The sequence below is a fragment of the Bufo gargarizans genome, chromosome 6 (assembly GCF_014858855.1).
Source record: "Bufo gargarizans isolate SCDJY-AF-19 chromosome 6, ASM1485885v1, whole genome shotgun sequence".
Lineage (NCBI taxonomy): Eukaryota > Metazoa > Chordata > Amphibia > Anura > Bufonidae > Bufo > Bufo gargarizans.
The window spans coordinates 52,335,288-52,348,598 of record NC_058085.1 but is presented as its reverse complement, the minus strand read 5'-3'; positions in this window follow the sequence as shown (position 1 = coordinate 52,348,598).

Sequence of the window (13,311 nt, the reverse complement as noted above, 5' to 3'; positions counted from 1 at the left end):
CGCGGTTCCACGGCCCGCACATGGCTGTGAAACACGGCCGTGTGCATGGGGCCTTAAATAGGAGTCGGCATACACCGGCCATCATTTAAAGTGCCCCTGATTAACCCCAAATAAAGTTCCGCTGCTCTAGTTGGTCTTTCCTGAAATTTTCTTAGTCACATCCCACAGCAGAAGCCATGGTCCACAGAGAGCTTCCAGAGCATCAGAGAGACCTCATTGTTAGAAGGTATAAGTCAGGAGAAGGGTACAAAACAATGTCCAAGGCATTAGATATACCATGGAACACAGTGGAGACTGTCATCATCAAGTGGAGAAAATATGGCACAACAGTGACATTACCAAGAACTGGACGTCCCTCCAAAATCGATGAAAAGACGAGAAGAAAACTGGTCTGGGAGGCGACCAAGAGGCCAACAGCAACATTGACCCTGGGTTCACACCTGAGCGTTTTACAGCGCGTTCAAACGCGCTGTAAAACGCTTAAGACATGAAAACCAATGCTTCCCTATGGGAAGGGTTCACACCTGGGCGTTTTACAGCGCGTACGAACGCGCTGTAAAACACCCGACGCTCAAACAAGTACTTGAGCTTCTTTGGGGCGTTTTGACGCGCGTTTGTGGCCATAGGACACTGCAGTCAATGACACAAACGCGCGTCAAACGCGCGTTTACTATTACAAAAAACGCTTAGGTGTGAACCCAGGGTAAAGGAGCTGCAGGAATATCTGGCAAGTACTGGCTGTGTGGTACATGCGACAACAATCTCTTGTATTCTTCATATGTCTGGGCTATGGGGTACAGTGGCAAAGCCTTTTCTTACGTAGAAAAACATCCAAGCCAGGCTACATTTTGCAAAAAAACATCTGAAGTCTCCCAAAAGCATACGGGAAAAGGTGTTATGGTCTGATGAAACCAAGGTTGAACTTCTTAGCCATAATTCCAAAAGATATGTTTGGCCCAAAAACAACACTGCACATCACCAAAGGAACACCATCCCCACAGTGAAGCATGGTGGTGGCAGCATCATGCCAAGGGGCTGTTTTTCTTCAGCTGGAGCTGGGGCCTTCGTTAAGCTAGAGGGAATTATGAACAGTTCCAAATACCAGTCAATATTGGCACAAAACCTTCAGGCTTCTGCTAGAAAGCTGAACATGAGGAGGAACTTCATCTATCAGCATGACAACGACCCAAAGCATACATCCAAATCAACAAAGGAATGGCTTCACCAGAAGAAGATTAAAGTTTTGGAATGGCCCAGCCAGAGCCCAGACCTGAATCCGAGGGGTGATCTGAAGAGAGCTGTGCCCAGGAGATGTCCTCGCAATCTGACGGATTTGGAGTGTTTTTACAAAGAAGAGTGGGCAAATCTTGCCAAGTCACAATGTGCCATGCTGATAGACTCATACCCAAAAGACTGAGCGCTGTAAGAAAATCAAAAGGTGCTTCAACAAAGTATTAGTTTAAGGGTGTGCACATTATTTTTATATTTTTTTCTTCCCTCCACCTAAAAGATTTCAGTTTTTCAATTGAGTTGTACAGTTTATAGGTCACAGTCAAGGTGGAGAAAGTTCTGAAATGATTTATCTTTGTCACAGAAACCTGACATTTTAACAGGGGTGTGTAGACTTTTTATATCCACTGTATGTAATAACATGATCATTATCTGTCTATTACAGGCGAAGCGCAGCACAAGGTGATGGAACGCTCCTTACCCAAAAGTCACTGCTCCCCGGACGCCAGCACTAGAGCCAGACACGTCCCTCTCCACGGATCAGTGTACACTGACACCCGTCACTTTGGATCCTGAGCCTGTCATAAACCATAAGAAAAGGGGACTGGTCGGGGGATGGTTACAAATTCAGTCAATGATAATCTTCCCCATCACATAACAGTCCAGTCCTAAAGGAATTGTCCAGACATGAAGCCGACAACCCCTGAGGTCCTCCGCTGTGCCCCTGAACATAACAAACCTCACTCGCCTGTCCATCGGACCTGCTGCTGCTTCTGGTCCCTGCAGGACCACAAAGCAGCTTAGTCCCGTGATCGCTGTAGCCAATCACGGGTACCGTTCAAGCTGCTGACAGCCATCATGTGACCAGGATGCCTGCTGGTCCGGCAGTGGTCAGGAATGAAGCAGAGATGGGACCAGTGGACAGGTGAGTGGAGTTTATGTTCAGGGGAGGCCCCTGGGGTTGTTGACTCCAAGGCTGGACGACCTGTTTAAGGAACACGTCCGCGTCCACCTTGGACGTCAGGAATGCAAACATGTAAGGTTCTAAGAATATCATTGGGCAAAGCTACTCTACATTACACCGAGATGTGTCCTTTTTAAAGGGAGTGTATCTTTTATGTTTTGCTAATTAAAATGAGATAGAGTTGTTGATTTTTTTTTTCTAAACTGTATTTATTCTCGGATATAATAAAAAAAAAACTATTTTATATTACGTTATATTTAATGGTTACGGGGGCGGCTATCTTGTCAGAACTGCTCTTAATGGCATACAGAGATTTGCTTCACAGTAGCCACAGGGACTGTAGGAACCTGTAGTTTTAAGATGACTCCTTGGCTTCTGTAGCGTGTAGTGGGCATGCTCTGTGCAGATTGGAAGAGGAGGTGAGCGGTGATCATCATTAGGGATGAGCGAATTTCATATTTTCCCTTTCATCCTCCATGACGGCATACCATGAGAGATGACCCGTCTCTAACCAGGTAGAAATGTATCAGTAAAAATGACAATGGACATGTTTGGGCTCGTCCAGCCTTTATCTACTAGAGTTGAACTAAAGACCGAGCTGGGATTTCCTTATTACGTTGTGGATTTTCTTCTTTCCCGTGCAGGCATCCAACGAGGCTGAGTGCTGACCATTCTTGACTACATCCAACCAGGTAGGGACAGGAAGAATAAATTTGACCCTCCTTCTCAGTGTCTTTCTGTCCCTCGAGGTGGGAGACGGGTTATTCCTCACGGCACTTGCTGTGGGTCCACTTCTGTGAAGGCAGGCAGAGGTGGCTATACTGGATTCATTATACCTAGGCACATGAGGGACGCAGGGAGCAACCGTTCCCTAGTTGGGTTATTGAGGTGCTGGGAGTCTGTAGGTAAGGGACCCTGCTCCTTACCTCCCGCTCTGCACGCTGGCATGGAGGTCCATGTGATGACCGGACACTTAGTTCCTCTGGTCTTCAGAACGCTCCTCATCACATCCCGATACTTTGCGATGTCACATGCCGTACTTCCGGTATGCGTGACGACAGTAAAGGGGGAGCTTAGAATGGCATGGAAGTTGCCCTCTGATCTGAGGTCTGCAGGTAAGGAGAAATAAAAAGGGGGACAGATCTTGCAGAGGCCTGACAGCATGTCTGAATTAGGACCAGGCCAGATGGAGTCCTCTATGGTCCTGCTGTTGTAAGTTACTTCCACTTGGGGGATGGTGTATACATTTTACTTATGCTAACCCCTGTGTGTTTCTGTCAACCCTCTCTCTTGTGTGCAGAAGTCAAAATCCACTCCTAAAATTAGGAAATGTGTAGTATGTTTGGTAAAATTACCAGATACAGGTACTAAAAAGCTCTACAAGAAATGTACTACAAATATGGCCAAAGATTTGGTTCCATCTATCAGAGAGGAATTAAGCGGGAAAATGCATTCGGCTTTATCCAAACATCCTATGTCCGTTCCTGGTTAGGGTTGAGCAGTATACCGGTGTTCACAATATATCGCAGTATTAAAAAACGGCGATATCGCTGTTTCCTAATTACCGCGGTATCTTGTAAAGTCATGTGTGCTGACCGCTTCTAAATCTGCGTCCGCCTGCCCCTGCACCTTGCATAGCGCTGAGAAGTACAAACACATTACTTCCTCTCGCTCCGCCTCCCTTATTCAAGTCTCCAGACATCACCCACCCGTACCGGTTCTATTTGGCGAACTGTGAGTACTGGGTTTCTATCGAGAGACTTTTCCTGCGGCTGCCTCGCTCATGTGCTCTAATGACAAAATTACAAACATACTACTTCCCTCCGGCTCTCCCTCCTCCTTGCTCCCATATTCAAATCTTCGCCCACTGACATCTGATGTCAGAATCAGAGCACACAAGCGAGGCAGCCGTGGGAAAAGTATATCGCAAAGTATTACTTGTATGTATGGTGGCCTGTGGCCACAAGACTTTATTATAACATCTCCTTGTGGGCCCCCGCCTCCTACAGTGTAACGTCTCCTTGTGGCCCCCGCCTCCTACAGTGTAACGTCTCCTTGTGTTTTTTTCTTTTAAACGGGTATTTATTGCAATATATATCGTTATCGCGCAAAATTTCTTAATATAGTCTGAATATATTTGATATCGCCCAACCCTATCCCTGGTCCTTCTACTTCTAAACATAGGGAGCAAAAAATCATGTATTCTAGTTCCTCGTCTTCAGAATTAGGCTACATGCACACGACCGCGCCATTTTTTGCGGTCCGCAAACTGCGGATCCCCCAAAAACATAAGCCGCCCATGTGCCTTCCACAATTTGCGGAACGGGCGGCCATTGATATAACTGCCTGTTCTTGTCCGTTTTGCGGACAAGAACAGGACATGTTATATATATATATTTTTTTTTTTTTTTTGCGGGGCCGCAGAACGGATGCGGACAGCACACGGAGTGCTGTCCACATCTTTTGCGGCCCCGTTGAAGTGAATGGGTCCGCATCCGAGCCGCCAAAACGGTGGCTCGGATGCGGACCCAAACAATGGCTGTGTGCATGAGGCCTTAGACAGTAATGACTCTGGATCTGATACAGAATTTAAAAGCTTTCTCTTTTCTTCTGAAGATACAAAAAGAATTGATTAAATCTATTAGGGCGACCATGGACCTCTGAGATTAGAAGGTCCATAGGTCTGTCCAGGACGAGAGGTTTAGTGGACTTGAACATAAGAAAAAGCGAGTCTTCCCAGTCCATAAAAATATGCATGATAAAAAGGGAATGTAAGACTCCAGATAGGAAGCCATTTATTCCCAAAACAATAAGGCCTAGTTCACATAAAAGTTTTTTGGGCGAGTGTACGGGCCGTTTTTTTTGTGTTCTGTATACGGTCCGTATACGGAACCATTCATTTCAATGGTTCTGCAAAAAAAAAAACGGAATGTACTCCGTATGCATTCCTTTTCCGTTCCGTTGAAAGATAGAACATGTCCTATTATTGCCCACAAATCACGTTCCGTGGCTCCATTCAAGTCAATGGTTCCGCAAAAAAAAACAACGGAACACATACGGAAATGCATCCGTATCAGTTTCGTTTTTTCTGAGCCATCTATTAAAAATGTTATGTCCAGCCCAATTTTTTCTATTTAATTACTGTACATGGCATTCCAAAAAACAGAACCGTGAAAAACGGATCGCAAAACACTGAAAAAGCCATACGGTCGTGTGAACTAGGCCTAAGGCGTAGACTTCCCTTTAGTGAAGATGATGAAGCCTTGTTAATTTCATGCCCTAAAGTAGATGTGTCCCTTTCCAAATTAGTTAAAGGCTCTAATGCCCTTCCCTTTGAGAACATGGGGCCCTTAAAAGACCCAATGGATAAGAAGGTAGATTCAAGCCTAAAGAAAACTTGGGTAGCTGCCGCGGGCCTTTTCAAGCCCATTCTAGCCACCCCTTCTGTGTCTCGATCCCTTAAAAGGTGATTTACAACAATTAGAATCTCTTCTTAAAGAAGGGACCTCTTATGATACGTTGAAAGACTCATTTCCCCTCTTGCTAAAGGCGCTAGACTTCTTTTCTGATTCTACTGCAGAATCAGTTAGGATGGCAGCAAGAACCACTGGATTAGCAGTGGTGGCCAGAAGGGCACTACGGTTGAAATCCTGGACAGGGGATATTAGTTCCAAGATTAAGCTATGTAACCTGCCCTTTCATGGTAACCTAATGTTTGGACAGGACTTAGAGATTCTAAAAAATCCTTTCCATGTGAGTTAAACAAAAGGAAGTTCCTTTCAGTCAAAAAGATCAGACAGTTGTCCAGAGGTAAAAGTCAGAAAACTGGGAGATTCACATGGTTCTTATTCAACCCCCAAAATTCTGAAATGTCCAAACAATGACGCCAGGAAGAAGGCATCTTAAATCTTGTGGCTCAGAATGCCATTATCCCGGTTCCTCCTCTTCAACAAAAGTCGGGTTACTATTCAACAATTTTTTTGGTAAAAAAAAAAAAAAGAATGGAGGATTTTGGTTGATAATAAACTTTAAAAAGTCTGAACAGATTTATAAAATATGAAAAGTTCAAAATGGAATCCATAAAAACCACCATAAACCTGTTAAAAGGAGGAGACTTTTTAGCATCAATAGACTTGAAGGATGCGTATTACCATATTCCAGTATGCGAGAGAGAGCTAAAAAATGTATTCGTTTTGCAGTAGTCTTTCTGGGAAAAGAGTTGCATCATTTTCAGTACTCCCCTTTGGGATCACCTCAGCATCGAGGGTGTTCACAATGGTAGAGGTGGTGGCTCACTTAGGCCCCTTTCACACGGGCGAGATTTCCGCGCGGGTGCGATGCGCGAGTTGAACGCATTGCACCCGCACTGAATCCTGACCCATTCATTTCTATGGGGCTGTTCACATGAGCGGTGATTTTCACGCATCACTTATGCGTTGCGTGAAAATCGCAGCATGTTCTATATTCAGCGTTTTTCACGTAACGCAGGCCCCATAGAAATGAATGGGGTTGCGTGAAAATCGCAAGCATCCGCAAGCAAGTGCGGATGCGGTGCGATTTCCACGCATGGGTTCTAGGTGACAGTCTATTCACTGTATTATTTTCCCTTATAACATGGTTATAAGGGAAAATAATAGCATTCTGACTACAGAATGCTTAGTATAATAGTGCTGGGAGGGTTAAAAAAAATAAAAAAAGTTAACTCACCTTATCCCCATGATCGCCTAGTTCCCGGTCGGTCTGTTCTTTAGCTGTGGCTAAAGGACCTGTGGTGATGTCAGATCACATGCTCCATCACCATGGTGATGGACCATGTGATTGGAGCATGTGATCTGACATCACCAAAGGTCATTCAGCCCACAGCTAAAGAACAGACCGGGATCTACACGATCATGGGGATAAGGTGAGTTAACTTTTTTTTTTTTTTTTTTTAACCCTTCCAGCGCTATTATACTAAGCATTCTGTATTCAGAATGCTATTATTTTCCCTTATAACCATGTTATAAGGGAAAATAATACAATCTTCAGAACATCAATCCCAAGCCCGAACTTCTGTGAAGAAGTTCGGGTTTGGGTACCAAACATGCGCGATTTTTCTCACGCGAGTGCAAAACGCATTACAATGTTTTGCACTCGCGCGGAAAAATCGCGGGTGTTTCCGCAACGCACCCGCACATTTTTCCGCAACGCCCGTGTGAAACCAGCCTTAAGGAGACTGAACATCTTAACCTCTTCAGGACACATGATGTACCGATACGGCATGTGTATTTCCGATCACCTCCGGCGAAAAATTGGTACCTTTTTTTGTCACTTTACATCACAAAAAGGACAACAGCAAGCGATCAAAAAGGCGATTGCCCACCAAAATAGTACCAATCTAACCGACACCTCATCCCGCAAAAAATGAGCCCCTACCTGAGACAATCGCCCCCCAAAAAAATAAAAAAATATGGCTCAGATTATGGAGACACTAAAACATCATTTTTTATTTTTAAAAAATAAAAGCTGCTAAATAAACCATTTTTTTTTTGTCACCTTACATCACAAAAAGTTTAATAGCAAGCGATCAAAAAGTCACACGCACCCCAAAATAGTGCCAATAAAACAGTCATCTCATACCGCAAAAATCATACCCTACCCAAGGTAATCGCCCAAAAACTGAAAAAATTATGGCTCTCAGACTATGGAAACACTAAAACATTATTTTTTTGTTTAAATAAAGAAATCATTGTGTAAAACTTACATAAATAAAAAGTATACATATTAGGTATCGCCGCATCCGTGACAACCTGGTCTATAAAAATATCACATGATCTAACCTGTCAGATAAATGTTGTAAATAACCAAAAAAAAAAACTGTGCCAAAACAGCTATTTCTTGTTACCTTGTCTCACAAAAAGTGTAATATAGAGCAACCAAAAATCATATGTACCCTAAACTAGTACCAACAATACTGCCACCCTATCACGTAGTTTCTAAAATGGGGTCACTTTTTTGGAGTTTCTCCTCTAGGGGTGCATCAGGGGGGCTTCAAATGGGACATGGTGTTAAAAAAATAAATAAATAAATAAAAAAAAACCCAGTCCAGAAAAATCTGCCTTCCAAAAACCATATGGCATTCCTTTCCTTCTACGCCCTGCCGTGTGGCCGCACAGCAGTTTACAACCACATATGGGGTGTTTCTGTAAACTACAGAATCAGGGCCATAAATATGTTTGGCTGTTAATCCTTGCTTTGTAAAATTAAAAAAAAATATATTAAAATGGAAAATCTGCCAAAAAAGTGAAATTTTGAAATTGTATCTCTATTTTCTATTAATTCTTGTGGAACACCTAAAGGGTTAACAAAGTTTGTAAAATCAGTTTTGAATACCTTAAGGGGTGTACTTTCTAGAATGGGGTAATTTTTGGGTGGTTTATATTATGTAATCCTCGCAAAGTGACTTCAGACCTGAACTAGTCCCAAAAAATTGGGTTTTTGAAAATTTCTGAAAGATTTCAAGATTTGCTTCTAAACTTCTAAGCCTTGTAACATCCCCAAAAAATAAAATATCATTCCCAAAATAATCCAAACATGAAGTAGACATATGGGGAATGTAAAGTAATAACTATTTTTGGAGGTATTACTATGTATTATAGAAGTAGAGAAATTGAAACTTGGAAATTTTCAATTTTTAAAAAGAAAATGGTAAATTTGGTATTTTTTTTATAAATAAAAAATAATTTTTTTGACTTCATTTTACCAGTGTCATGAAGTACACTGGAAAAAAAAAATCAGAAAAAAACACGGAAAAAAATCTCAGAATGGCCTGGATAAGTCAAAGCGTTTTAAAGTTATCACAACTTAAAGTGACACTGGTCAGATTTGCAAAAAATGGCCTGGTCCTGACTGTGAAATAAGGCTGTGTCCCAAAGGGGTTAAAGGGAATATGTCGCCTAGTTTCAGCATATTAAACTGTTAACATTGCAATGTTCACTAAACTACCTTCTTTCCAGCATAGGTCTTCTTTCTTTTATTCATGTTGTCATTTAGATAATGAACCTTCAAGGTGCCCAGAGGGGCGTTATTCCTCTCCTCTAGTGCCCAGTAACGCCCCCCTTTCTTCCAAGCCCAGCACGCCTGTACCGGTGTAAGTCTCAAGCTTCTAAAGTCAGTCTGTACGATCAGAGAAGCTATGAAACTGTTGGGCACACTAACATCATGTATTTCCGCAGTCAAATGGGCCCAATTCCACACTAGGATCCTCCAGCAGTGGTTGTTAGGGTGTTGGAACAGAAGTCAGGAATCTCTAGATCAAACAGTTCAGATTCCCCTTTGGGTAAAATATTCCCTACAGTGGTGGACAGATCCAGATCACCTGAGGGAAGGAGTTGCCGGGTCTCCCAGTCATCTACAGGTTATCACGACCGATGCAAGTGTGTGGGGATGGGGCGGCTATTGCTCTCATCACCCCTGTCAAGACCAATGGTCCAAGGATTAGATGAATCTCTCATCAAACCAGAGGGAATTCTCAGCGGTTTGGGAAGCTCTAAAAGGCACTATCCCAATATATAGTGGGAAAGGACATTCAAATAAGATCGGACAACATGACGGTAGTAGCCTATATAAACCATCAAGGGGGAACGAGAAGTGTGGGATTAAGTCGAATGGCAGAAAAAAAATTATTTTCCTGGGCGGAGGCTCATCTAAAGTCCCTGTCAGCAGTACATCTAAAAGGGTCTTTAAACACAAAGGCAGACTTCTTAAGCAGGGTATCACTGAAGTCGACTGAGTCTAGAGAAAAAGGTCTTTCCACAGATAACTGCTCTTTGGGGGACCCCACAAGTGGATCTGTTTGCCTCCGCAGTAAACTCAAAAAATTATTTTCCCTAAACCCCTTTGACAGGAACATAAGGGTGGATGCCCTGTGCCAAAAATGGGACTTTCACCTAGCATGATTTTCCTCCCTTTCCACTGATATCCAGGGTGCTAAAAAAAAAAAAAGACCCGTCAGGACAAAGCCCATGTGATATTGATAGCACCATTGTGGCCGAAAAAGTCATGGTTCCTGCTACTAAAACTCCTGTCAGTACAGAGCTTGTGGATTCTTCCCTGGAGGCAAGATCTATTGTCCCAGCGACCAGTTCACAACCCCAAGGTGGAAAAATTACATCTGGCTGCTTGGAACCTGAGGGGCTAACTTTAAGAGCTAAAGGCTTCTCAGACACCATAATTAACACCATGGCAACCAGCAGGAAGGAGATTACCTCCAAGATCTGGAGAAGGTTCTGCGGTTGGTGTTCCCAATCCAAAAATTCATCCCAGGAGTTCTCTATTCAAAGTATTTGGGGATTTTTACAATCTGGATTTGAGAAAGCATTTCGTCCAAATACCTTAAGGGTCCATAGATCAGCATTAAGTTCTGTGTTTGATAAATCCTTGGGTCATCAGGTTTTTGAAAGGGGCAGATAGATTAAGACCTATGGTTCCTCCTGTCTGGCCCCCTTTGAGCCTCTTTAAAATATATTACACTAAATACTTGATTTTTTGTGACAATTACCTCAGCACATAGTCTAAGTGAAATTCAGGCCCTAGAAATTGTTGACCCTTTCTTTACGGTGTTTCCTGACAGAGTTGTGTTTAGGTTAGACAATTCCTTTCTCCCTAAAGTTGTTACTAATTTTCACAGGCAGGAGGAGATAACGGTTCCCTCTTTCTGTTCTAATCCAAAATCGGAAGGGGAAGTTAAATTCCACAAACTAGATATACGGGGAGTCAAACTACTTGTTTGTACAGTTCCTAGGGCATGGGTGTCAAACATGCGGCCCGCAATGAATATCTTTGCGGCCCGGCAGTCTAGTATCTCTGAACATGAGCGCGCTGCTATCGGCGCGCTCATGTTCTCTCAGCAGCACAGGGAGGAGGGGCGGGCACACTGCACCACCAATGAGGAGAGAGGGGCGGAGGAAGGGCGGGCGCACTGAGCCACCAATGATAGGACTATTCCCATTTCCCACACAGAGCGGCGCCCAGCGATGCCCCAGCACTCACCATTAGTCCTGGGCGCCGCTCCGTTCGCCCGCAGTGCCCCATTACTGTCTCCTCTCCTGCTCCACATGCTGCTGATTACTATCGGAGCGATGGGAGGAGACATCAGCTTCACTAGTGGGCGTTCCTTCTCCCTGCGCTGCGATTGGACAGCGCTACAGCCAGGAAGAAGGAACGCCCACTAGTGAAGCTGATGTCTCCTCCCATCGCTCCGATAGTAATCAGCAGCATGTGGAGCAGGAGAGGAGACAGTAATGGGGCACTGCGGGCGAACGGAGCGGCGCCCAGGACTAATGGTGAGTGCTGAGACATCGCTGGGCGCCGCTCTGTGTGGCCTGATAGTGAAAGTCAGTCTTTAACACAATACAGGAGGCAGGTGCCGGCAGCAGAATCGCATTGCCGGCACCCTGCCGCTGACAGGGAGCTGCGATCAGAGGCAGTTAACCCCTTAGGTGCCGCACCTGAGGGGTTAACTGCTGATCTGCCAGTACCAGCCTCCTGTATAAAGGGGTAATTTATCATTGGTGGTGCAGTGCAGTGTGCCCCCTCAACCCCCCATCCCATTAAAATCATTGGTGGCACAGTGCGCCAGCCCCTCTCAACCCCCCCCCAGTATTGAAATCATTGGTGGCAGTGGCCACAGGGACCTCTCCCCTCCCCCTCATTGGTGGTGCAGCCCCAGCTGTGTATAAGCCTGGGGCTCCGATCAGTTACCATGGCAGCCAGGACGCTACAGAAGCCCTGGTTGCCATGGTAACCTCCCTGATGCTGTGTGCAAAAGGCACAGAGCAGCAGGGACAGTGTGAAGTCCTATTCACCCTGATAGAGCTGAATAGGACAAGGGATGAAAGATCCCAGGTTCTCGCCCCTAAGGCTACTTTCACACTTGCGTTCAGAGCGGATCCGTCTGAGACGGATCCGCTCATATAATGCAGACTGTGGATCCGTTCAGAACGGATCCGTCTGCATTATATTGTAAAAAAAATTTTTTTTTTTTGATGCGGCCCACAAACTTAAATTTTGTTTTTTTTGGCCCATGTTAGCCTTTGAGTTTGACATGCTTGTCCTAGGGGATTATAAGGGTCATAAAGTATAAAATTCCTTGTCCAGATGGATAAAAATGGCTATATCCAAGTCCTATAATACCTTGGGTGTGACCCCCACCAAAAAACCTGAAGGCCCATTCCACAAGACCAGTCTCAACATCCTAGGCGGAAAAAGCAAATGCTACAATAGAACAAATTTTTAGGGCAGCAACATGGTCAAGCCCTCATACACTGACTAAACATGGATACTAGGGCGAATCAAGACCTGTCTTTCGGAAGGAAAGTTTTGCAGGCCATAGTCCCTCCCCAAGCAAGAATTAGGCTACATGCACACGAATGTTGTTTGTTTCCATGTCCGTTCCGTTTTTTTGCGGATAGGATGTGGACCCATTCATTTCAATGGGTCTGCAAAAAATGTGGACAACACAACGTTCACAGTTTGTGGAACGCAAAACACATACGGTCGTGTGCCTTAATCTGTTATATCTCATTTTGGAGGATGAAAGAGAAAAACCATATTACTTACCGGTAATTTCCTTTTCATGAAGGCATTCCGTCATGGAATTGCGTTATGGTCCGTGGTAACTGAATCCATAACGCAATTCAGTAAATACCACAACACGAACCCGCACATGAACTTCAAAATTTGCACATCCCTAATCATCACCTATTGGCAGTGGTGGATCCTGTGTTGTGATCTCTACAGATCAGGACGTGTCAGTCTGGTATGAAGCTCAGTGGCCAGTGAAAACTGCAGGATTTTCCTGTGCGATCATCGTGACATACATGTAACCTTAAAGGGGTTGTCCATTAAATCAAAACCTAGGCGGCAGCAGTAAATATGATATAATATTATACACATCCCTTTTCTTCCCTGCTGCTTCAAGGGGTAGGGTAAGTTTTCCTTTATCACATTTTCTGCGGCTGTCCATGTTTTTACTTCACTCTTTCAAAACCAGGTGATTTTCCAGAGCCATAAAGCCATAACTTTTAAAAAAATTTATTCAAATAGCCGTATGTGGGCTTGTTTTTTGCAGGATAAGA